The sequence below is a fragment of the Molossus molossus genome, unplaced genomic scaffold (genome assembly GCF_014108415.1).
Source record: "Molossus molossus isolate mMolMol1 unplaced genomic scaffold, mMolMol1.p scaffold_m16_p_8, whole genome shotgun sequence".
Classification (NCBI taxonomy): domain Eukaryota; kingdom Metazoa; phylum Chordata; class Mammalia; order Chiroptera; family Molossidae; genus Molossus; species Molossus molossus.
Window position 1 is genome coordinate 36758556 of NW_023425402.1, and position 26098 is coordinate 36784653.

Below are 26098 nucleotides of genomic sequence, written 5' to 3' on the forward strand. Positions count from 1 at the left end.
AAAGAACTTGGTACTTCTTAGTGAACTCAACAAAACAATACTTCAGTACAATTTTTTTTCTACTACTTTATCAACTTTTATTTTGCCTAATTGGTTAGAATCCTCAGATGTGCCTTTGAGTTTAAACACCATCCTTAGAGGAAGGTTGACATCCCCATTCCTAAAGTTCTAGAAACCCTGCTGTTTGCAACTCAGCCTAACCATAGTCCAAAGTGTCTTCCAAAAGAGACATACGGGCAGACACAAAGATAACTCAGGAGAGCTGCTGAAATAGTGTTGTCACCTTATCTTTAGGTCCATTGAGGTACTAAGGAAGAAAAGCTGGACATTCAATTGCAGAGTCTTCAGTAATACCATGTCATAGAATAAGAAAAAAAATGGATTGACAAAAAAACAAAAGGAAGATGTTGAAATATACTAAAGGAAGCAGGATAAAAACAAAGCTGAGGCTATGGAGATAAGATGAAACATCTGGATATGGGACTAAATTGCTTTCACAATCCACTAACCAAATTCAAGTCTTCATTATCTATCTCCAGTACCAGCTTATGAACCTGGAGATACACATGGTTCAATCTCAGGGCAATGTTTTGATCAAAGAAGAATCAAAACAACCAGAAAAAACTTCCTTAATTGTAAATTTTTACTCAGAGTTTTTGCTGGCATTATTCTAACACCATGAAGAGGATCCAGATACATAGAGTTAAAAAAGCATATTTAGCTCCCACATGTCTCCTGCCCCCTTCCCTCAGACTTTGCTGCACTGCTTCAATATCTCTTTCCAAATTCCCCCCAAATCTCTTCCCCTCACCTCTCTTATCCCAGCTCTGGTCTACCTCTTGATCTCTGTAACCCTCCACTTTTCTTATCTCTCTTCTTCCATCTTTTTCTTCTTGTCATCTTTTTTTTTTTTGTTTTTTTTAATCACATGATCCCAAAAAGTGAATTGGGCATTTTCAGATAATTTCTCTGAGATTGGAGGAAGGAGAATCACTGAGGACATAGCCAAAACTGCCTTTTGTAAGTATATTGAAAAAGAAAGACTGGATTCAATTTTTTTGCCCTAACAAGACAACCAATCTTCCTACCTTAAGTCTCTTCAAGGTTATATAGTGCATAATGGGAAAAGGTGATGAGAGAGAGGCACAAACAGCATCACTCAGATGTCTAATGTAACTGAGTGGATGATGCTAATAAATGTTCTTGGTATGGTCCATAGATCTTCACATTCCCCCTGGAAGTATACATAAGAAGAATCCTGATTCTTTGGCTCTTGGCCCCTGAACTATGAACTGTTTGAACCAATCATGGTACCTTTGAAAGTATTAGCTTATGTGCTTTCTTTAGTAACCATTACATTTCTATCACTGTAGCTACATGGATAGATTTTTTTTTGGTATGGGTTTTCAACATCATTATACAAGCTACTTATAGACACCCTGAGTCCAGTATTGGATTTTCACTGTTTGGGTTGTTGATTAGAGTGCAGACTGGTACATGATCTTGGTATTTTTTTTCTCTCTTTTGTCCCTGACCTGAATCTATAGGGTGATACAGTTACCTATACCATTATTGTGTGTTGTGTATAAGTGTGTGCATGTGTGTCAAGAGCTTAATCAGCATAAAAGACTTGTAAATAGTTGCCTCAAGAGTTTTTGATGATCATAGAACATTTTTTAATTAAACATCTCTTATTGGAAACCAATACATTTGAACTTAAATAACTATAACTAGGTCTTCATTGTTCTTAAATATGGAAGATTTGAAATCCTTTGACACCTCTTTGTTATTTCTTTTTTTTTTTTTTTTTTGTATGTGGCCCTAGTGGGAACCAAACTCAGGACTCTCTGGTCTGCAGGCTAACGCTCCAACCGCTGAGCCAAATTGGCCAGGGCCTCTTTGTTATTTCTAATGTCATATCAAAATCTATGGATATACCTATAGACACATTCGCTCTACTCCTGAAAATTTTATTAGGTTTTCTAATTTTTTTTTCATGACATCATAGTTTATCACTAAAGTCTTGGCATGTTGTTAATAGGACACCAAAATTCAGGTTTACACAAAATTTATGTGACCTTACTTGGAAATAGAGTTTTCAAGTCTGAAAATACTTAAGATAATATCATACTGCAATAAGTTGGCCTCTAGATCCCATGACTGGTGTCTTTATAAGAAGACAAGGCACACAGGGACACAGAGGGGAGAATGCTATGTGAAGATGAAAACAAAGAAGATGGGTCTACAAGCCAAAGAATGCCAGGGATTGCCAGCAACGATCAAAAGCTAAAAGAGACAAAGAGGATTCTTCCAAAAGCCTTCAGAGGGAAGATGCCCATGCTGACACCTTAATTTTAAACTTCTGGCTTCCAGGCTGTGTTTTAGTTCTGTTGTTTCCAGCTTCCAAGGTCTTGGTTCTTTGTTACAGAAGCTCCAGGAAACTAACACAGGAAGTATGTCAAGGAAGCACAGAGATCTGCTATTTCTTTACATATTTAGTAATTTTTAAATTTTATACTAAACTTTGTGGGCAAGCCATTGAACAGGCTGAATTCTATCACTAGTTTCTGAAGAATGTTGATATTTGTTTTAGGAAGGAATTCATTCAGCTGGACACAAACTATAACCTCTACTTCTCTTGCATTTGGTAGCAGCTAAAATTTCAGTCAGTTTTCTCACCTTTTTAGCTCTAGCTCTCTAGTTTTTGTGTAATCTCTTTAATGCTTGTATAATCTAGGGTTTAATGATGTGGATATAGTTTTTTAAATAGAATTTTAGTGCTTCCACTCTGTAGATTCCTCTTTTTCAGCATGATTCACTAACTTTCCAGTCATGGCAGTACTTAACTTTATCCATTGACTCCTTTAGTCAGCAAGACAGCAGTTTTCTGCTTCACTGTAGACTGGGGGGAAAAAATCCATATAAATGGTAGTATCTTTCAGTTCTGTTTCTTCAAAGATGATCTTCTTCGAGTTTCTGCCTGCTTTTATCCTATACACATATCTTCAAATATTGCTTATTTAAGTGGTAATTTGTACAGGGCTTATAACTGTTGTCTGCAGTAGGATCAGCTAAAATCAAGATGATCCATTATTACTAGAATCAGCACCTCTTCCTTTTTACTTTTTTTTTTTACAGCCATGGACCCAAAGCTGGGTGAGGAGGGGCGTGTGGGAGATTCGCAGAGTAAAGAGGTCCATCGCTGGACTCCCAGGCAAGGCCAAGGAATGCCTGTTCATTTTTTATGATCTCTTAAGGACCTTCTTCTTTTTATTCCCTTAAATATATTAAACAAACTCATTTTATATTTAACATCTAATCATTCTAACTTTTAATATTTTATAGGTCCATTATATCTTTTTTCTCTTATGTTGACTTTTGTTCTTTATCTATTTGTGAATTTTTTCAGTTCATGGATTTATATTTATTGGTACTTTTTTATACTTTGAGGAATGCATTTAATGTTCTTTCTTGAAAAGTATCCTTATTTTTGTTTCACTTTCATTTTTTGGTTTGTTTATTTTTGTTAGCCATGGAAAAGGAACATCTGATTAAAAATCACTTCAAATTAAATTCTTTTTGGTGGAGAAGAACTAGGTAGTGACAGTTCTGGCTTCAGACCCACATGAGAATTTCTTCCCTGTCCATCTAGAGCCAAATCTGTGGGGAGCAAGTTTCTTTATTTATGTAGTTCACTCTTTAAGTGTGGGTGTTGCACTTCAAGGATTTTGTTTTTATAAAAGGATCTCTAATCCAATTTTAAATATGGGGATTAAATATTATTTCCTGAATACACCCCTTTCCCAACACGGATACCATATGTAAAGAATTTTTTTTTTTCATCCTCACCTGAGGACATTTTTGCATTCATCTTCAGATAGAGTGGGAGGGAGAGAGGGAGGAAGAGAGAGAGAGAAACATCGATGTCAGAGAGACTCATCAACTGGCTGCCACCCACACAATCCCAACTGGGGCTGAGGACAAACTGCAACCAAGGTACATGCCCTTAGCGGGAACCGAACCTGGATCTCTCTGGTCCACTGGTCGATGCTTTAACCACTGAGCCAAACCGGCCAGGACTGTGGAGATTATTTTTAGGTAACTGAGTATTAGTATATAAATGATGTATTATAGAATTGTACACCTGAAGCCTATATAATTTTATTAACCAATGTCACCCCAACAACAATAAAAAATAAAATATATTAAATGAAAAATAAGATATTCAGAACAGCATGGCTTCAGTGATTGCTTACTTTACTAGATTTTTCTACTTTACTATATTTTTTAAAATTAAAGTTCAGTGACATATTATATGAATTTTAAGATGTATTACATATTTATTCAGCATTTACATACTTGACAAAGTGATCATCCTGATAAATGTAGTAATTACTTATCATTATAGTAATTATAATACTATTAACTATATTGCTAGATTGTACAACATCCCTGTGCCTTATTTAATAACTGAAAGTTTTTAGCACTTATTCCTCTTCACTATTTTTACCCATCCCTCGATTCTCCACCTCTGGCAGCCATCAGTTTGTCTTCTCTATATATGAGTCTGCTTCTATTTTATTTATTTATTTTTTTTGTTCATTTTTTTTTTTTTTTTTTTAGATTCCACATACAGGTAAAGTAAAATAATTTGGCATTTGTCCTTCTCTATCTGACTTATTTTACTTAGCATAATAGCCTCAAGGTCCATCCATGTTGTTGCAAATGGTAAGATTTCATTATTTTTTACAGCTGAGTAATAGTCCATTATATATATAATCTCACATCTTGTTTATCTATTCATCTATTGATGGACACCTAACTTGCTTTCATATCTTAGTTATTGTGAATAATGTAGCAATGAGCATACTGGTCAATATATTTTTTCAAATTACTGATTGGATTTTCTTTAGATAGATGCCCAAAGGGGAATTGTTAGGTCATATGGTAGGGAGTTCTAGCTTTAGTTTTTTGGGAAACCTGCATACTGTTTTCCATAGCAGCTGCATCAGTTTGCAACCCTACCAGCAGTATACAAGGCTTCCCTTTTCTTTGTATCCTCACCAACACTTATTTGTTGTCTTTTTTATTAAAACACATCTGATAGGTATGAGGCGATATCTCACTGTAGTTTTGACTTGCATTTTCCTGATGATTAATAATGTGCATCTTCTCATATATTTGTTGGCTATCTGTATGTCTTTGGAAAAACGTCTATTCAGGTGTTCTGTCCATTTTTAAATTGGACTTTGTTTTTTCAGATGTTGAGTTGTATGAGTTCTTTAAAAATTTTTTTATTTTATTATTTTATAAATTTATTTTTCAATTACAGTTAATATACAATACTATATTAGTTTCAGGTGTATACCATAGTGATTAGACACCTCAACAAGTCTCGTACCCATTTGACATTATACATAATTATTACAATATTATTGATTATATTGCCTATGCTATAATTTATATCCCTGTGTTTCAGTTCTTTATATATTTTGGATACTAACCCCTTATCAGATATGTTATTTACAAATATCTTCTCCCGTTAAGTGGGTTAATGGTTTCCCTCATGTTGCCAAAGTTTTTGTTTTTGTATTTTAATATGTTGTAATCCTATTTGTTTATTTTTTTTTCTTTTGTGGTCCTTTTTTTAATTTTTGGATATGTCCTTAATGTCAAAAAGGTTACTGCCTGTGTTTTCTTTTAGGGATTTTATGGTTTATGGTCTTACATTTAAGTCTTAAATCCATTTGAGTTTATTTTTGTATATGATGTAAGAAAATGGTCCATTTTTATATTTTTGCATGTATCTGTCACATTTTCTCAACACCATTTATTCAAAGAACCGTGTCTTTCCTCCATTTTCTAGCCTCCTTTGTCGTGGATTAATTGACCATGTAGATTTATTTCTGGGCTCTCTATTCTCTTCCATTGATCATATGTCTGGTTTTGTGCCAGTACCATACTGATTTAACTACTGTAGCTTTGTAGCATAGTTTGAAGTCACCGAGTGTAATACCTCCATCTTTGTTTTGTTTTTTTTCAAGATTGCTTTGGCCATTTGGGGTTTTTGTGGTTCCATATAAGTTTTAGGATTGTTTGTTCTAGTTCTGTGGAAAACATCATTGGTATTTTGATAGAGACTATATTGAATCTGTAGATTGTTTTGGGTAGTATTGACATTTTAACAATATTAATCTTTCAGTACGTGAGCACAGTACAGTTGTCCCTCTCTACTTCGAGCTTTGACGTTTGCAGCCTCACTCTATTGTGTTTTTTTCAAATATAGCATAGTATTTGAAAAAACCATGATAGAATGAAGCCACAAACATTGAACTGCAAAGTGGCAAGAAAAAACTGTATAGTAAATAAAGAATCCTACTTTGCAGAAATTCATTAACCATGATAAATGAGGGCTGACTGTACATCTTTTCATTTATTTGTGTCTTGTTCAGTTTCTTCCATCAAAGTCATAGTTTTCAGAGAACAGGTCTTTCACCTCACTGGTTAAATTTATTCCTAGGTATTTTATTTTTTTTTTTGAGGCAATTGTAAATAGAATTGTTTTCTTTATATCTCTTTCTGATAGTTTATTATTAGTGTGTAGAAATTCAACCAATTTTCATACATTAATTTTATATCCTATAACTTTACTGAATTTATTTATTAGTTTTAACAGTGTTTTTGGTGGTCTTTGGGATTTCCTATATATGGCATCATGTCACCTGAAATTAGTGACAGTTTTACTTCTTTTTTCTAATTTGCATGCTTTTTATTTCTTTTTCTTGCCTAATTGCTGTGGCTCGGCCTCTACTACTATGTTGAATAAAAGTGGTGAAAGTGGCCATCTTCACTTGTTCCTAATTAAAAATAACAGCTTTCAGTTTTTTTCCATTGAGTATGATTTGGTTATAGGTTTGTCATATATGGCCTTTATTATATTGAATTATGTTCCCTCTATACTCATTTTGCTGAGAATTTTTGTCATAAACAGACTTTGAATTTTGTCAAATGCTTTTCATACATCTGAGATGATCATAAGATTTCTTATTCTTCATTAGTTAATGTGGTGTATCACATAGATTGATTTGTGAATTTTGAACCTTTCTTGCATTCCACTTGATCACAGTATATGCTCCTTTTAATGTATTGTATTTAGATATTAGTCTATAATTTTTTTCTTTTTTGGTCTGGTTTTGGTCTCAGGATAATGTTGGCAACAACAACAAAAAATAATTTAGGAAGCATCCCCTCCTCTTCAATATTTGAAAGACTTTGAGAAGAATATGTATTAAATTAAATTTGAATGCTTGAAAGAATTCACCTACAAAGCTATCTGGTACTGAATTTTTGTTTTGTGGGAGGTTTTTGATTATTGTTTCATTATTCTTACTAGTAATCAGTCTACTCAGATTTTCTCTTCATGATTCAGTCCTGAAAGTTTATATGATTCTAAGAATTCATACATTTATTCTAGGCTTTCCAATTTGTTAGTGTATAGCTATTTATAGTAGTGTCTTATGATTCTTTGTTTTTCTGTGGTATCTCTGGTAACTTCTTTTTTATTTTTTATTTTATTTATTAGCCTTCTCTCTTTTTTTCTTAGTCTATCTAAAGGTTTGTAAATTTTGTATAGTTTTCAAAGAATAAGTTTAGTTTCATTCATTTTTTTCTACTGTATTTTTGTCTGTATCTCCTTTATTTCCACTTTGATTTTTATTTCCTTCCTTCCACTGACTATGGACTTAATTTTTTCTTTTTCTTTCTTTTTTTTTTTTTTTTAGTTCCTTTAGGTGTCAGGTTAGTTTGTTTAGTTGAGATTTTTTTTTTTGTTTCTTGAGCTAGGCTTGTATTGATATAAAATTTCCTGTTAGTGCCATTTTGCTGCATCCCATAGATTATGGTATCAATTTGGCATTGATTTCTTCATTGACACAATAGTTGTTTAGTAGTATGTTGTTTACTTTCTACACATTTGTAATTTTTCCAGTTTTCTTCTTGTAGTTAATATCTAGTTTTATGCTGCTGTATTTTAAAAAGATGTTTGCTATGATTTAAAACTTCTTAAATTTATTGATTGTTTTGTGTCCCAACATATAGTCAATCCTGAGAATTAATGTTTCATATGCAGTTGAAAATAATGTGTATTCTGCTGCTTTTGGATAGAATATTATGTATATATTATCTATTAAGTACACCTGATTTAATGTGTCGTGTAAGGCTGGTGTTTACTTGTTGAATTTTTTTCAGGATGATCTATCCCCTGATGTAAGCAGATGTTAAATTTCCCTAATATTGTAATATTGCTGTCAATTTCTCCCTTCAGTTCTGTTATTAATTGCTTTATATATTTTGGTGCTCCTATGTTGGGTGCACATATATTAATGAATGTTATGTCTTCTTGATGGATTATCTCCTTTATCGTTATGTAATATACATCTTCGTCTCTTATTGCAATTTTGGCTTGAAGTCTTTTTACTCTGATGTAAGTATAGTTACACTCATTTCCTTTTGGTTACCATTTGCTTAGAGTATCATCTTTTACTTCTTTAGTTTGAACCCATGTTTTTCTTTAGAGGGAAGATGTATCACCTGAGGCGGAATATAGTTGGATCTTGTTTTTTAATGTACTCACTCTGTGCCTTTTGATTGGTGAGTTCAATCCATTCACATTTAGGACAATTCTTGGTCTACTCTATGAGGACTTACCACTGTCATTTTACTCTTTGTTCTCTAATTGCTCCATGCCTCCATTGTGTCTTGTCCCTTGTGTATCTGTCTGCCATTTTAGTTTGGTGGTTTTCTGTGATATTTTCCCCAGTTTTCTATTTTTTAAATGTTTCATGTCTGAGCTCTGAATTTTTTATTTGTGATTGCCATGTTGTTTATATAAAGCCTCTCATAGATAATATTGTCCTTTTTCTACTGATTGTATCTTATCTTCACTTGCCTATACAGCTTCCATCTTTTCCCTCCTCGTCTTGTATGTCTTTGTTGTCAAATATATATTTTTTTACAATGTGAGTTTGTTATAAAATTAAAGTGGCTATTTTTAATGCTTCTTTTCTCTTAACCTTTATGATATATTTATTGATTAACACCTTATTCTGAAATATATTAGCAATATTCCAACCTATTTTTCTATTTATTACATTACTCAAAGTTTTGTATACTTTTGATTTTTCATTTCAGGTAGAAGAGCTACTTTTAACATTTCTTGTAAGGCAGATCTAGTGCTGGTGGACTCCATCAGCTTTGTTCATCAGGAAAAACTTTCATTTCTCCATATCTAAAGGATAACTTTGCTGGATAGAGTATTCTTGGCTGGCAGTTTTAATCTTTCAATATTTTTATGTCATTCCACTTTCTCCTGATATGCAGATAGCTTATTGGGGGAAACTTTGTAAGTCACTGGCTCTTTGTTCCTTTGCTGTCTTTAAAATATTTTACCATTGACTTTCAGCAGTTTTAATATAATGTGTCTAAAAGAAGGTCTTCTTACATTGAGGTAATTAGGTGTTCTGTTTGCTCAGTGGACTTGTATATCCAGTTCTTTCCCCAGGTTTGGAAAGTTTTCAGAGATTATATATTTAAATAAGCTATCTACTCCCCTCTCCCGCTCCTCTCCTTTTCAAAAACCTTTTATTATCCTTTTATTTATTTTCTAAAGGAATTGGATAGTTTTCATAGAATTTCTTTATTTAAAAAAAAAAAAATCTTATTACTCTCCCCTACATGAATGATTTTTACATTTTTATCTTTGAGCTCACTAATTTTTTTCTTCCATAGGGTCTGCTCTATTTCCAATAGATTCTTTTTCTCATTTATTTAATTCTTCAGTTCCAGAATTTCTGTTTGGTTTCTTTTTTAGAGCTTCAATCTCTTTGATAAAGTATTCCTTCTGTTCCTTAATTTTATTCCTGAGCTACTTGATTCTTTTTAGAATTTCTGTTCATTCATTTTATTCCTGAGCTCACAGAAATGTATTTTTTAATTTTATTGTAGTTCACTATGTTTCTTCATGACAGCTATTTTGAATTCTCTGTCATTTAGATCTCAGAATCTCAGGATTCTGGAGATTGTCATTTTTATTTTGTGATAGCATGTTACTGTGATCTTTCATGGGTCTAAATAAACTGTTCTACTGCCCCTATTGAAGTAGCAAACACCTTTTTTTTATTTAGGTAAGGCTTTGTTTACTTTGATTCTAACCATTCAACAGGTTGAGAATTGGAGGGCTTGTTTTGTTTTCCAGTACTTGGCACTACAGTACAAATCTTTGGTTTCTCTTGCCTAAGTTGCCCCTGGTTATATTTGAGAGCTAGCACTTTCTACCCTTCACTGCCTCTGCCAGAGGTGTTGCTGGTGCTTTTCTTGTCACTGCTTGTGACCGCAAACTCACTGGTGCCTTGTTAGCGCTGGAGTCACTGCAGTCATAGGGTTTCACTGCCATAGTAACCAGGATAGCAGGTGCCTCTGCTATGTCTGTGTTTCTCTTGGATCACTGACATTATCTATTCCAGTGGAGGATGGGGTGGGAGCCAGGGTCACAGATACCTCCATCTCGTTTGGTGTTGTTGGCTTTGCAGGTGCTGACACCTCCCCTGGAGTGACTGCGGTGACAGGAATATCACCACTGCTCCTTATTTCTCTATGGCCTCAGGCACTGTTGTAGTTAGGATAAGTACATCCCTTCATCTTCATCACTTCATCATCGAACAAGTTGCCCTATTTTCATAGGTTAGTGGTTGTGTGTAAGAATTGTGTGTGTGTGTGTGTGTGTGTAATTAAATGTACAATAATAATAATATGGTATTTGTAACATCTAATATGTCTTTTTTTCTCTTATTTTGTCTAATATATTGGGTAATACAAGTGTAATGGTGACTAAAGGGTGTTATTTCATGTCTAGAGGGCTCTAATAATGTTAAAAAATGTATTTAGAAGGTTGTAAACAGGTTTTCTATGCTTTAACTGTGAAAATATTTGATTTATAAATAAAGAATCCTACTTTGTGGAAATTCATTTATCACTATAGAGTCTGGAACTGATTAACTGAGATAAACTAGGGCCGACTGTATGGGGGGAAATTGAGCTGTTTGGCCTCTGGACGAGGGCTGGTGAGCTGGTTTTCTCTCACTGCTGGCAGAGGCCTTTGTTTCTTTGGTGAGTCCTTCCCCAGGGGGCAGGTGGCTGCCATATCTGGGACTCCAGCAACCTGGCTCACACTGTTTGCCCCGCCCTGGTGATTCCCTGAGATCCTACTCTGCCCAGCTTTTGGGCCCATTCAAGCTGTTTCCAGTGGCTTTACCATAGGTTTGGCCTCTCTTGGATCTTGCTTCAGCATTTCCTAAATTCTCTCAAACAAGCAGCATCTGGTCTCAGCGAACCCCATGCCTCTTGTTAAGTGGCCCGAGGTCTGGCACTAGAAGCAGCCAGCTTTGGTTCACAACTTGGATTTTCCTGGGCACCTCCAAGCCCAGTACAAGAAGCAACTATTGGCAGATCACTTTGTAGCTAATGCCAGGTAGCCCCAAGTAGAACACAGGCAAAGACTGACCTTACCCCAGAGCCAGCACACCCAGTTGACAGCTTCAAACCATATTGAAACACCACAACCCAACCACCTCCACAAGTGACACACTCAGTGAGTGGACTCAGTGGGTACCAGACCCCTACTAAACTGAGTCTTGCTCTGTGTGGTGGGCCCCTACACTGCTGATACTCCAAGGTAGTCAGAGGCCAGTGGTCAGTGGGCACAGCCAGTTCTTACAGCTGATCAGCCTGAGTAAATCCCTCCCATTGACATGCTAACACCAAACAAGACTCAATTACAACAGAAGGGTGTACAGTCCATACTAGGGGTACACCTTGAGGGCCCAGCTGGGGTGATCAAGGAGGCTGTGCCACTGGATCCTACAGGACACCTACAGCAATAGGCCATCCTACAAAGCCTAGGAGGCATAGCAACTCTACCTAATACATAGAAACAATCACAGGGAAGCAGTCAAAATGAGGAGACAAAGAAACATGTCCCAAATGAAAGAAAAAAACAAAATTCCAGGAAAAGAACTAAACAAAATGAAGATAAGCAATCAATCAGATGCAAAGTTCAAAACACTGATTATCACGTTGCTCAATTAGTGACATAGTCCAGGAACTTAGTGAGACCTTCAAGGAACTTAAAAATACCTCCAAGGAACTTAGTGAGAACATCAACAACATAAAAAAGGACCAGTCAGAAATGAAGGATGCACTAACTGAAATAAAGAATAATTTACAGAGACTCAATAATAGAGTAGGTAAAGCCAAGAAGCAAATGATCGATTTGGAATATAAGGAAGCAAAAACATCCAATCAGAATGGCAAAAAAAAAGAGAGAGTCCAAACAAATGAGCATAGTGTAAGGAGTCTCTGGGACAACTTCAAGCATGCCAACATTCACATCATAGGGGTGCCAGAAGGAGAAGAGAAAGAACAAGAAATTGAAAACCTATTTGAAATAATAATGATAGAAAACTTCTCTTACTTGGTGAAGGAAACAGTCACACAAGTCCAGGAAGCACAGAGTCCCAAACAAGATGAACCCAAAGAGGTCCAACCAAGATTCATCATCATTAAAATGCCAAAAGTTAAAGACAAAGAGAGAATCTTAAAAGCAGCAAGAGAAAAGCAGTTCATGACCTGCAAAGGAGCTCCCATAAAACTGTCAGCTGATGTCTCAAAAGAAACTTTGCAGGCCAGAAAGGAGTGGCAACAGATATTCAAAGCAATGAAAACATTGACCTACAACCAAGATGACTCTATCCTGCAAAGCTTTCATTTAGAATCAATGGACATATCAAAAGTTTCCTAGACAAGAAAAAGCTAAAGGAGTTCATCACCACCAAACCAGTATTATATGAAATGTTGAAGGGTCTGCTTGAAGGAAAAGAAGAACAAACATGAACAATAAAATGGCAATTAATACATATCTATCAACAATTGAATCTACAAACAAAATGCGCAAACAGAGCAGAAATAGACTCTTAGATACAGAGAACTTTTTGTTGTTTGCCAGATGGGTGGGGGATGGGTGAAAAAGATGAAGGAATTAAGAAGTACAAATTGGTTGTTAGACTGATGAATGTCAAAGGGAAGGGGGGATGGCGGGTGGGATGAGATAAATCAAAGAACTTGTATGCATATATGCATTACCAATGGACACCAACAGTAGTGTAGAGAATGCAGGAGGGGGGTGGGATTGGGGAGGAGGGGTCAATGGGGGAGAAAAAAGGGGACATCTGTAATACATTCAACAATAAAGATAAGTTTTAAAAAGTGTTTTAGTAGATATATGTTATTCTTAGCATTTTTACACATGCTTTTGCCTTCTCAGATTCATATTTTTTAAAATGCTTAAGATAGAGAATACATATTATCACAAACCCCACAAAAGACAGATTGTCTTTCTATGGTACTTACTACCAAACCAGGCATCATTGAATGGAAGGTGCTATCAATTAAAATTTGATCTGAAATTTTCATAAATTACCAGGTAACCACAATATTTACAGAGAAAAAGAGGAACAGAATTTCAAACATACAAATTTTTCATGAAAACATGCTAAAAATAGACAAACCTAAGATACTAAACCAGTGCTCCAACTATTTTAAACTGGTCTGTTATTTGCTGGGATCAGTCTCATCTCTAGAGGCTGGTTTCTGATGCTATCATGTTTACAAAATATGAGGCTAGTCTTCACATTTAGATTTTGATAATTTTAATATTTTGGACATATTGTTAATATTACATTCTAATATACTGTGCAGAGTAGGCATGTAATAGAAGTAGAGTGTTAGATGTGGTAAGAACCTTCAAAATCTTCTAATTCACCTTCTTCAGATGAGAAATCAAGAACTAAAAGGTGAAATTATTGACTTAAAATCATTCAGCAAGTTAGCAATGTCTTAACTTGGGACACACATGCTGATCAATATATACAAATGTGGTTTTTTATGTGCAGTCAAATTTGAAAAGTAAGATGGGTGTGAGAAAGATAGCCATCACAGGAGTCTTTCAATATTCCAAGTACGCCTGAGCAAACGCTTGTCTCTAATAGGATTTCTGAAATATATATATATTTTTATTTAACAGACCTTGCTTTCTCTCAGTTAATATTCTTCATTGCCCACTGCTTCCTGATTACAACTACATTCCTAACACTGCTCCTCACAGAGAGAATAGTATTAGAACAAGTAGACTCTGGCCATTTCCCCAGTCACTTGTTTTGTAAACTTTCCATTTTTTGCTCTCCTCTTGTGCCTAAATCAAACCTATGAAGTCCTGCTGCATAGCTCCCTTTTATCTTATATTGGCAAGGGTTCTTTCTCCTGCAATCTGATGTACAATTGAAATTTTCAAACTGCTAATCAACAGCACGGATTCCTGGGTCGGAAAGCAGACCATCTGTGTGCCAAACACCTGGGCGTAAAGAAGGAAGACTCTCATTATTGATTCAAAACATGAATATAAATTGGTGAACTCTGGAATGTTACCAGACAATATGCCAGAAGGTGCTAATGAACGAAAAACTTCACACAGTGCCCTGTAGATGTTGCTTCAACATCTCTTCAGCTTTTCTTCTTTTTGTCCCTTTGTACAGAGGGCTGCCAGACTTAGCAAAGAAAGCACAATGTGTCCCATTACCTTTGAGTTTCAGATTAACAACAAATAGATTTATAGTATAAGTATGTCCTGTGAAATATTTGGAACATACCTATACCAAAAAATTCTTATAGTTCATCTGAAATTCAAATTTAACGTGTTTTATATATTGTATCTAGCGTTCCTATTTGTATGCAAATACCTTTAGCTATCTCTGAAGATAATCTGGGCTTTCCTGTGAGTTAATATGTGATTTTCACTAATTTTGGGGAAAGAGCTATTCGGTGAGTTAGTAGTCTTACAAAATTTGCCTCAAGTCCTAACCAGGGAAGGTATATTGGATAGTTCACAAAGTGGGCAAACATTTCCTTAAAGGGTCAAATAACAAATATTTGGGGCTTTGAAGGTCATATAATCTCTGTTGCATCTCTTCCTTTGTAATGTGAGAACACACAGATATTACATAAATAAATAAGTGTGGATGTATTCCAATAAAACTTTGTTTACAAAATTAGGTGTCAGGCCAGATTTGACTCACAGGCTGTAGTTTTCCAACCCATGTTACAATTGAACTTTCATACCCTCAGCATCAGTCTTCAGTTCTACCCTGGAGCTGGAGCCTGTTTTGAGACATCTTGCCTCAGCCTTATGATTTTTTCCCATGGGCCTGATTTTGCCCTAACTAGTTGGGCAAACTTCTGTGCTGTCCCAGGGAGTGAAGGTGCTCAGCCAAGGCAAGGAGCTCTGTGCATGGAATTCTTTGTATTCACACAGCTGGCCTGGCTTGTGCCACTTGGGACCTGGAGTTTTCCAGTGCTCCTGGGAGGAGGCATTAGAGAAAGACACCCTATGTTTAACTGCCCTGACACCCTTCTCCAGGGAAGACCTATGAACCTGAGCCAAAGGGCTGGTGTACACTTGTTCACTGTGTAAGCAAGAGTAGAAGAACCTCTAATATACAGTGGAATCTTACAAAGAATTAACAATACAAAAAATTAAAAACAACAATTGAACTAACACTTAGTCAATATTCCAATGACATTAAATTATTGGGAAATAAGTCCAACTGAATTTAGCTGGAGTCTCAAAAATCATAAAATTTGGATACAACTGTACTCTTTTTAAAAATCATAAAAATAGCAAGATTTTAAGAGAAACAAAAACCAATCTTTTAAAGATATACTCTGAAAATGTGTACTCTATCCTCTGCTATTGCAGGGAGATGAGAATAATCAAATGATCACTTGGGTTTGAAACACTAATTCAAACTAATTAAATTTAGCCCATTATGCTGTTACTTGGTTCATAATACAGATAGATGCTGTCATTTAGGCAAAGTATTATATATTTTAAAAGGTGAATAGAAATATTTAAAATTAAAAATAAAGATAGGGTTGGCAATTTGAAGAAGATAAAAAATTTAAATGAGAAATAACACTGAAGACGGGCAGTGAGAAAGCATCTTGTTACACAAGGGCAGCTGAAAGGCAGACAAACAGGATATGGCTGGTAGGATCAATGGAGAGAGACACGTCTTGAGTAGTTTCCATGACTCACTGCTGAGCCACAGTAACCAGAGAAGTGCAGACCGATTCGAATGGATACAGGGTAAGTGAATAGGGCATGCAAGAAAAGGGGCAACTAGAGTCAAGGACCAAGAGAGGATGCAGTGGGGTGATATCTTAGAGAGATACCCCTCCTGGCGGGACATGTGGAAAATCGAGACACAGACATTGGTTTTATTTATTATCTCTTGCCAGCAACTACTTGTTTACAATACAAGGGTTAAGTCAAAGATGACGGGTGCACCTGATGATGACAGGAAAGTCTTTTTTTACAGTGTGTTTTGCTGTCCTAGGGGTTTAGTCTGCCAAGAAGGATTCAAGCATACATTTAAAATCAATCATGCATGTGACAGCCAACAATGCATTTCAAAAGATCCCTTGGAACAAATGGTTCACTTGCTAAATTTGAGGCACAGATAAAGAGATGCAAAAGCAAATTAAGTGGAAAATAATCACTTCATTAAATGTCTCTTTTTTTTCTTTTCATCCACATCAAAGCCAGAATCAACCTCACACAACAGTAACTGTGGAAATGATTGAAATAAAGTAAAAAAAAAAATTATTGTCATTAAATACCTATCCCCACAGCAAAGGAATAGATCAGGCACAATAACCAGTGGAAAGAAATGAATGAATAATGAATAAGCACAATACCTATTCTGTAAGAACTCAGAATTAAGCTGATGATTGAGAGAGTGTGTCAGAAAAACACCCAGTTGTCATGATATCGGAAATGACCGACATTCTTTGTTAGAATTTGCTAATTTGTAAGATAAATTTTCCCCAAGGTAGAATTCAAATCTAGAGGAAATGGCTCAGGAACCCTTTAGCCAGACATAGTTATTATCACAAAAACAGTAACTAAACTAATCTTCAAAAGAATTTATATATTCAGACCAAATTAACTTTTAAAAAAATGTCTGGCTCCTATGTCAGTATTTTGCATTTGTCACATTAAAATATATAAGAAAGTCTTTATTCTGATGACTTCACTAGATAACATCAAAGGCAAAATTTATTTTGCTGAAAGCATAGTAACTAATCTTTATTGAGCACTTTTAAAGAATCAAGCATGGTGATAAGTGCTTCTGTATAACAGCCCTGGGAAGAATATATTTTACATATCTCGATATATGGAAAAAATGAGGTTAAGTAACTTTCTAAGAAACACAGCTAAGTGATTGTGCAGGTCTTCTACAGCAGACCGTCCCACCCAAAACCTGGGTCTTGATCACTACTGTCTATGACAGGGTTGCCTGCAGGCCCAGGCGAATGGTCACTCACCACTGCAGGCAAAGCCGATGAGGGCCTCATTAATTAGTGTTGGTTGTGCCTGGGTTCGCTGGAGGAGGTTCACTGTTCTGAGTCACAACCATGGCTCGTCTCTTTACTCATGGTAGTGGTTCCTGGCTGGGAAGGTGATCTAATGGGGTCTGGTATCACCACACTGACTTCCAGAGTTGATTCTGCTGATGTGACTGGCTAGGCAGGTGTGCCCTTCTCCCCTCTCCTGTCTGTGGGCAGCCCTCCAGAGGCCCAGACTTGGGTTGTGAATATTCATAGAGGCCTTTCCAAATTCCTGATGGAATTAATCTCCATGCAGTGACTGCTGAGGGCAGTTTAAGGATCAAAGTATGATCCTTAAAACAGCAGAGCAGAAGCACCTGGGGGCTTGCCAGAAAGGCAACTTCTTCTGCCCCACCTCAGACATACTACTAAATCAGTATCTTTGGAATCTGCGTTTTATTACGATCCCTAGGTGAGTTGTAAGCACATTACAGTTGGAGAAACATCAGCTTAGGGGACTTCCTATGGCCATCACTTTTCCTCGTGTTTAGACTCTCCATGGCTGTGTATCACGGGAGTCTTTCAGGACCCTCGAACCCAGGGCAGCCACTCTCACCGAGAGATTTCCCTGGCTGGAATACTAGATACCAGTTGTAGCTACTTGAAAATGTCCCTTGTTCATAGAATTGTAAACTGTGTGTTTCTCTTGGAGCCCTAGTGCTCCTCAGATTCCCAAATGAAGTCAGTGACACAAAAACTTCACCTGGGGATGAGACCTGCCACATCCCCCTTACTCCTTGGCTTTGGTGTGCTTTGTGGCATGAAAGCACTCGAAGATGAGGCTGACAACCACACATTCAGTCCAATGTAAAATTGTGAAATCATGGCATCTAACAGTCACAATTTAGTGACAGATTTGTGATAGAGAAATACCACTCCTGCCTCCCATTCTTTCCTGGCTGTCTCAGCAATCACCTTTCCCTGAATGTTTATTTAATATTCAAGAGATTAATTTTGATTAAGTGTCTAGTCGTATCCTGCCAAACAAAGGTTTATAGTCTACTCAAAGGGGTGCCGTGGGTGTATAAATTATGGAAAGACAATACAAACACAACAAGGAGTTGTAAACAAAATCACCAATTGTTTATGTAATGGCCTGGATGGAAGCTCTGTGGGAACAGAATCTGATTGCCTTATTTATGAGCAAGTTCCAGCACACAATCCATGATAAAATAAGAAAACTAATCTTGCATTTTAATCATCTAGAACTAGGGGTCTTCAGTGCAGACTGCAAACAAATCAAGCAGTCAAAAATCTCCGTTTTTTTAAACGTGGTTTGTGCAGATTTCCTTCAACTTTAAAATTAATTTTCTTCCTATTTTTCATCTTATACTAAAATGTACCCCCACCTGTCTCCACATCTCACTTCCTCCTTGTCTATCTCTGTATCTGTTACCCTATCCTTGAAGTTTTTGCATCTCTTTCCTTGTGATCACATGACTTATTTTAGATCTGGCCAGAGTTTCTTCAGAAGGTTTCAATCTGGATTCTTTAAAAAAAAATTTTCTTTATTGATTTTTATAGAGAGAGGGAGGGAGAGGGGGAGAGAGATAAAAACATTGATGAGAGAGAACATCATTTGGCTGCCTCCTGCATAACTCCTACTGGAGATTGGGCCCACAACCTGGGCATATGCCCTGACAGGGAATTGAACCTGCAACCTCTTGGTGCATGAGTCAACACTCAACCACTGAACCACACCAGCCAAGCAACAATTGAATTCTTAACCCAGAATTTAAATTTATTCTGTATCCTGGACAAAGCAGAAATGAGATTTGTAGAGACAGACATGCCATAAAGGCAGATGCCAAAATAGAGACTTAAGAAAAGACAAATATCAAGGAAGGCAAAATTCAGGTAGAAGAGAAATGAATCAGTAAATACATAAACAGCTAGACAATGAATCAGAGATAATAAAGAGTCTGTAAAAAGGACCAGAAGATTTCACAAGATCTAGACAAAAGACCCTTGACTAATCACTATCTGGGTGTCTGAAATTTTGTACTTATATGTACAGCCAACTTAACCATTATATAAATTAAATAGCACAGTCAATATTCAATTGTCAATGTACTTGACTATTTTTGCAGGTGGAATAGTCAAAGTCATTGTTATATCAAAATTTGAGTTAAATGTTTTTATTTTCTAATATTGTATTAACATCAGTAAAATGATTGTATGTACCACATATGACTTATCAAAAAGTAAAGTAAAGAGCCCCGGTCAGTTTGGCTCAGAGGTTAGAGTGTCAGCCTGCGGACCAGAGAGTCCTGGATTCGGTTCCCACTAAGGACACCTCGGTTGTAGTTAGTCCTCAGCCCCGGTTGGGGTCGTGTGAGTGGCAACCAGTTGATGTATCTGTCTCACATTGATGTTTCTCTCTCTTTCTCTCTGTCTCTCTCTTTGTCCCCTTCACTCTATCTAAAAATAAATGGAAAAAAATATCCTTGGGTGAAGATAAAAAAAAAAAGTAAAAGTCAAGAAGTACTTTGGTAGGTGAGCAGTATAGGATATATAGTCTTTTTTTTTAATATATATTTTTTCTTTACTGATTTTAGAGAAAGAGGAAGTGAGAGGTAGAGAGAGATGAGAACACTGAATGGCTGCATCCTACATGCCCCCCACTGGGGATCGGGCCCACAACCTGGGCATGTGTCCTGACCCGGAACCAAACTGGTAACCTCTTGGTGTATGGGTCAGCACTCAACCACTGAGCCACACCAGCTGGACTGTAATGTAGTCTTCAAAGCATCTTCCAATCTATGGGTAGATCCAAACAGCCTCAGATTGTCAAGTGTGCGACTAATTGGTCTTCCAATAAAAACTGGCCATGCAAAACTCCACTTTGATTCATATGGTTATCTAAGCATTTGATGTTTACCTCATATTTGAAAAATAAAACATACAAGCAAACATATCTAAAAATATTGTTTATGTGATAATATATTTTTTTAAAGTGATGCTAAACATAAAATTCAGGATAAAAGTCACCTCCCAGAAGGAAGGCAATGAAACGCGATAAGGAAAAGCACAACGATTTGTGATTATCTAATTCTTTTATTTGTAGTTCTTAAATTGGGGAATGAATATTCCTGTTATTACTGGACATGCCTTATTTGTTACATATCTTAATATGAATAAAATATTTTTTTTAATTTTTTAAACAAATCATCTAAAATTTTTATTATGCCACCAAAGCCACAGAATGCCAAATGTAGAAGAAAACAATTATGAAAATTAATATTTGAAGACTAATTATATGGGGATTAAAGGAGGCTTACACCTTGAAATATTTTTCTAATTGAGTTGAAAGCAGAGAAGACATCACTCTGCCAGAGAAGCAAAGGATACCTGGGCCTTCTGTTTCTTGATTGTTCACTAATGTACGAAGGACGATTATTTTTCCCAAAATAATTCTAAGCAGTGTTTCCCAGAGAAACTATAAGTTTTGCAGACAGGCCAAGATGGGTTTCAAAATGGAACGTTTTTCATAAATACCAGAGTAACACTTATTTTAGTTTCAATAAATTTCTGTAAATGCCACAAGAGGGTTGAAGGATCTACTATATTTTTTTTTTTCTCTTTTGATTTTTAAAAGCTACATCCATGAGAACAACCAGAAAGTAATAAAGACTTGTTGAAAAAAACTTTATCAGTACATTTGAATATCTTAGGTTATGGATATAGATAAATGAAGATGGGGCACCATAAGGAAAATTTACAACTTGTTGAATGACCTTGCCCTAAAAGTGCTCACTCATTGGTGAGTGGTGTACCACAGGGCTCTTCTGAGCCTCGGGCGGTGAAGTAGAAGTAGTCTTTATCTGTGTAGCTGATTACATGAAAATGAGAAAATTGGCTAATAAAATATAGGCTATAATCACTATCCCAATGTCCTTCACAAGCTAGAAAAGTGGATCAAATTCAACAAAATATATTTACTAGGAGTATATGTAAAGTCGGATGCTTAGTTTTTTTAAAATACAGTAAGAAAGTATATGTGAAAAGAAAAATTACTACAAATGAATTTGATCTCTGTCTGTATTAATAAAAGTAAACTGTACAGAAGATGAGAGGTGATCATTCTCTACTCTGAATCGGCCCATCTCCACTCAGGAAGTTTTGTACTTATTTTTTAGCACTTAGTCTTAAAAGAAATATTGAAGAAAACAACCAGGATAATGAGTTGCCTTAAATCAATATCACATATGCAACAGTGGCTGTCTACACCAGAGAAGAGAAAGGCATGGATAGCAAGGAAGGAAACGTTAATGTTCGACACTATTTACAACAAGAATAAAGCAAGATATTTTTGAGAAGCTATTACTAAGGCATAGCAGGAGCAGAGTTGTTGAGTGGGTGACATGAAGTATAAGTGATGGAAAGAATTACAAAGCCTGCCTCTCCTCATCTCTTGATTAGTACATGGTCAGCAAGGGGGTAGGGGACACTTTCTTTCTCTCTCTCTCTCTCCATACACACAAAACAACAACCAATAATAAATAGTAACTTGCCAAGTGTTTAATATACCTTATGTCATTTAATCATTCTTCCAGTGAGGAAGATACTATTTTTATTCCCACTTCTTTGATAAAAACAAAACAAACTGAGGCTCAGAGAAGTCATGCAGCCAGCAGATGGTGAGAATGACATTTAAACTAAAGCTGTTTCTGGAAACCATGTTCTTATCTCATTAATCCAGTGATCCTCAAGTCTATCTGAACATTAGAATGACCTGGATTGTTATTTTAAAATATCAGTATTTGGGTCCAATCCCCAGAGATTCAGATTTAATTGGTTTGGAGTGAGGCTCAAACAACAGTATAAAAAAAGAAAAATTAAAGAAACTCTTCTCAAGGTGACTGTAGTTTGTGAACTATAGCACTATGCTATTCTGTTTCTTCTTCTACCATTTCTGTGGTAGAAATAATAGCATAAATCAATGTCAGCCCAGCCAAAGCTGGCTTTCCACCACTCCTCACCTCTAATTCACCTCAGAAAGCATTAATCAGGCTTCCACACTCACCATCCACTCGACCTACACATGCTAACGCTACCAATTAACTGCTACCTGAAAAGCCACAGTCCTTTAAATACACCATCTTCCTGCATCATTTCACACTGTGCTCAGAGCATCATGCTTCAAACCATGCCTTTTCCCCATTCGGTAAAGAATGCTGTCTATGTAACTGTCCTGCAGTTCCCAATGAATTTGCTCTGTGACTATAGCTTTTTTATTTCTTTGGGTTCCATCTTCACTGTCTACCTTTCTCAATGAGCACATTTGCATTCCTGCAGTGATATCACCCACTCCTACATTATTAGCTATCCCCTAAGAAAACCAAACCTTCTCTACCTCCAACCCAGTCTCTCCCCTGGGCCTAAGTTCCACACATTCAGTTGCGTATTCCCTATGTCTCAGCCTGCTTCATTGCAGACCAAGGGTGCTGGATCTTTGGGGAGTTATGGCCAGGACCCTGGAGTCTCTTATTTGTACAGGGCCTGTTGTTTTATATATTGTGTTAGGGCAAGGTGGTCATTTACTCGTCAGCTCCTGAGGGTGAAGTAGCCTATTATGCCTTCCAAGCCTACCTCTTTAGCCTCAGAGAGCATTGTACTAATGATGACAAGGAAAAGTTTACTAAAAACAATATTTTAATATAATGTTAAGGAAAAAAGAAATCAAGGCAAGTATGTTCTGTTAGGTCCTTTGCCTATCTCCAGATTCTTTTATATAGTTTTTCTACCTGAACTCAAGCCAAAGGAGAAATTGCTCACACTCATGGTTGATTTTCTATTTCTCAATTTTTTCTTTATCTGATTCTTTGTACCAACTCTTTTTTACTGCAAATATTTAAGTAATGAAATGTAATTTATTTCCCTATTAATTATATATAGTTGATGTATTTTTCTGCTTTTTTTCTTATTTCTGAGATTACACTTCTTAAAAGGTGCCATCCTAAATAAGTATGAATTGTTAGTTATAAGTATCAGTTTTTGATAACACAATGTTCATTAATTTTACCCTGTAAGGTAAAAATACTTTGAAAAAAATACCTTTTTTATTAGTTATTTTTAAATTGTATAACATTATTCTCAATAGTTATAATACTGGCAATATTAGTAACAATAATAGGTAAGTTATTTTATGTAATAAATTTTTTATGATTTATAATGCCTACTATTACAGTTCCATCTTAAATTTTTATCTCTAATATATCAGAACAGAAAAACATTATGGCATCCCATTCTTTATTTCACTAGAGTTACAAATGAGTAATATCTTAAAGATATAAATTAAGCACCTGTTTGAATAACTGAAGTCCAATGTATATGAGTTGCAAGCTCAAAGGTGCTTGCTCAATATTAAATGATAATTATCTGGGTGGATGTGCCATTTCATTCATAATAAGGCACAAGTGCTTTGTGATTTATATAAAGACACAAATCCAATGAGGTGGTTTGCAAAGGTAATAATTCCATTACTGAATATATTAACTTTGTCATATTAAAATAATCTCCCAATATTAAATCTTTAAATCAATTTCTGTAATAATTTCCTTTTGCTTACAAGTGAATATGCATACTGTGCATACTGGATGTGAAGAGTCTCACTTTTTGCTTCATGAATTTAACATATATATATTTTTAAATAATCATTTTCACTATGTTCCAAGTAAGACTTGCTGAAACTTGCCTATGAATACAAAAATTCTTCAAGATATTTACATTTTTTAGTTCCTACTTCAAGCCTATCTCTAAACTGAAAGGTTTAGATAAGATGGTTCATAATCTACTCTGTGATAGAAAAGTTTGAATCAAAAGCTGGAACCTACTGCCATTTTCAATATAAATTTTTTAATAGATCATTAATAGAGAGAAAAACAAGTCGTTTTTATGGGTAACTCACCATCAAGAATGTTCTTTATGGTATTCAATTAAGTATGAAATAGGTTAATTAAGGTTGGATTTCCCTTCATGGTAGCACTATCTAATCTGTAAAACAAAAACTTGATGAGAAATATAACTGGTTGATGTATTTCTGAGTAGTAACTTTAGGAAGAATTGCCTATTATAGACTAGCTTTGGTCAATCTCAGAAGTCAAGCATTTGACCAATACCCACCTGGCCTCTGTGACCCACACACTTACATAAACTACTAGGCAGTCTGCCAGACACTTTTTTCCTGAAGGCTGTGGGCCACAGAAATGCAGATTGAGACATAAATGCTGCCAACACAACTTCTCTTCTTGGGTTTCTATCTAGTAATACTCAGCCAAAATGAACAGTCTTCCTTCATCCCCTATCTCACATCCCCACTGCAGTGTAACCTGAATGTATTAACAATGGAGAATTTTTAGTTTGATAGAGTCCTAGCATTAAAAACAGAAAGTAAATAAATAAATAAATAAATAAATAAATAAATAAATAAATAAATCAATCATTGAAAGTTTAAGGGTAGAGACCAGGAGCATTGATTTCCACAGATATAAATTGGGGTTTTGCAGTCATGTGCCAATGAGGTAGAATGTCAACAGACTAATCTCTGCTCTAGCCATAAGATATAAGGAGTAAAATGCTGCTAAATTTGAAAACAAATACTAGGATTGATAAAGTCATCTGTTGATTTAAACAACTGACAGTGTGAGTGCTCTGAACTCAGTCTGCGGATTACTTCCGGACTAAGCCCTCAACCTGCGTGCTTCCTTCTACAAGTTAGGGATCAGGTACATCTGGATTTCTGGTCCTTTTCAGAACGTCTCGTGCCCACTGAAGATAGTGCAGTGCAGTGGCTAAGAGCATGAATGGACTTTGGAGTTAGACAGTGTGGATTTGAATCCCTCTTGTGCCACCTACTAGCCAAGTGGCCTCAGGAAGTTTATTTAACCTTTACTAACCTTTGTATTTCTTCCAGCTGTAAAGTGGAAATAATAATACCTGTGAGTTATTAACAGAATCAATTGGGATATTCTGTGCAAAGAAAGTAGCATTATGCCTTGCCTATAATAAATACTGAAATGGTAGCTAGAGTGCGAGCAGTTTTATATTCTTGGATTTTTATACTTGCTAGAAAGTGATCAAGCTTAGAAAGAAGAAATGAGTCTTTCTTCCTTAATACTCTAAATTATAGCTCCATTTCTTCCAGTGTTGAGCATCTTTCTTAATTTTCTAATAACATATTACAGATTAATTATAAAAACAGTTATAATTTTAATAACCAGTTTTGAATTTATATGTTCAAAAATTTGTGTGAATGTGTGTCTTTGTTTTCTCCCCATTTCCCTCAGACATGTTTTCTGTGCAATAAATTCAGTGGTCAAGTGCAAACTAACTACCTCATCTGTAAAGCTTTTTCTAATCTATTCAGAAGAATTACTAGCCTCCTCCCTTGTGTTCCCACAAAGGGTATAGTATTTACTTGAGTATTTTGGGTTAGTTTTCTATGTATCTCTCTCCTTTGACAGCATGTAAGCTCCTTGAGGGCAGAGACTATGATTTACTTGACCTTATTGAACTTAGTGGTGTGAAAACAGCTTTAAAA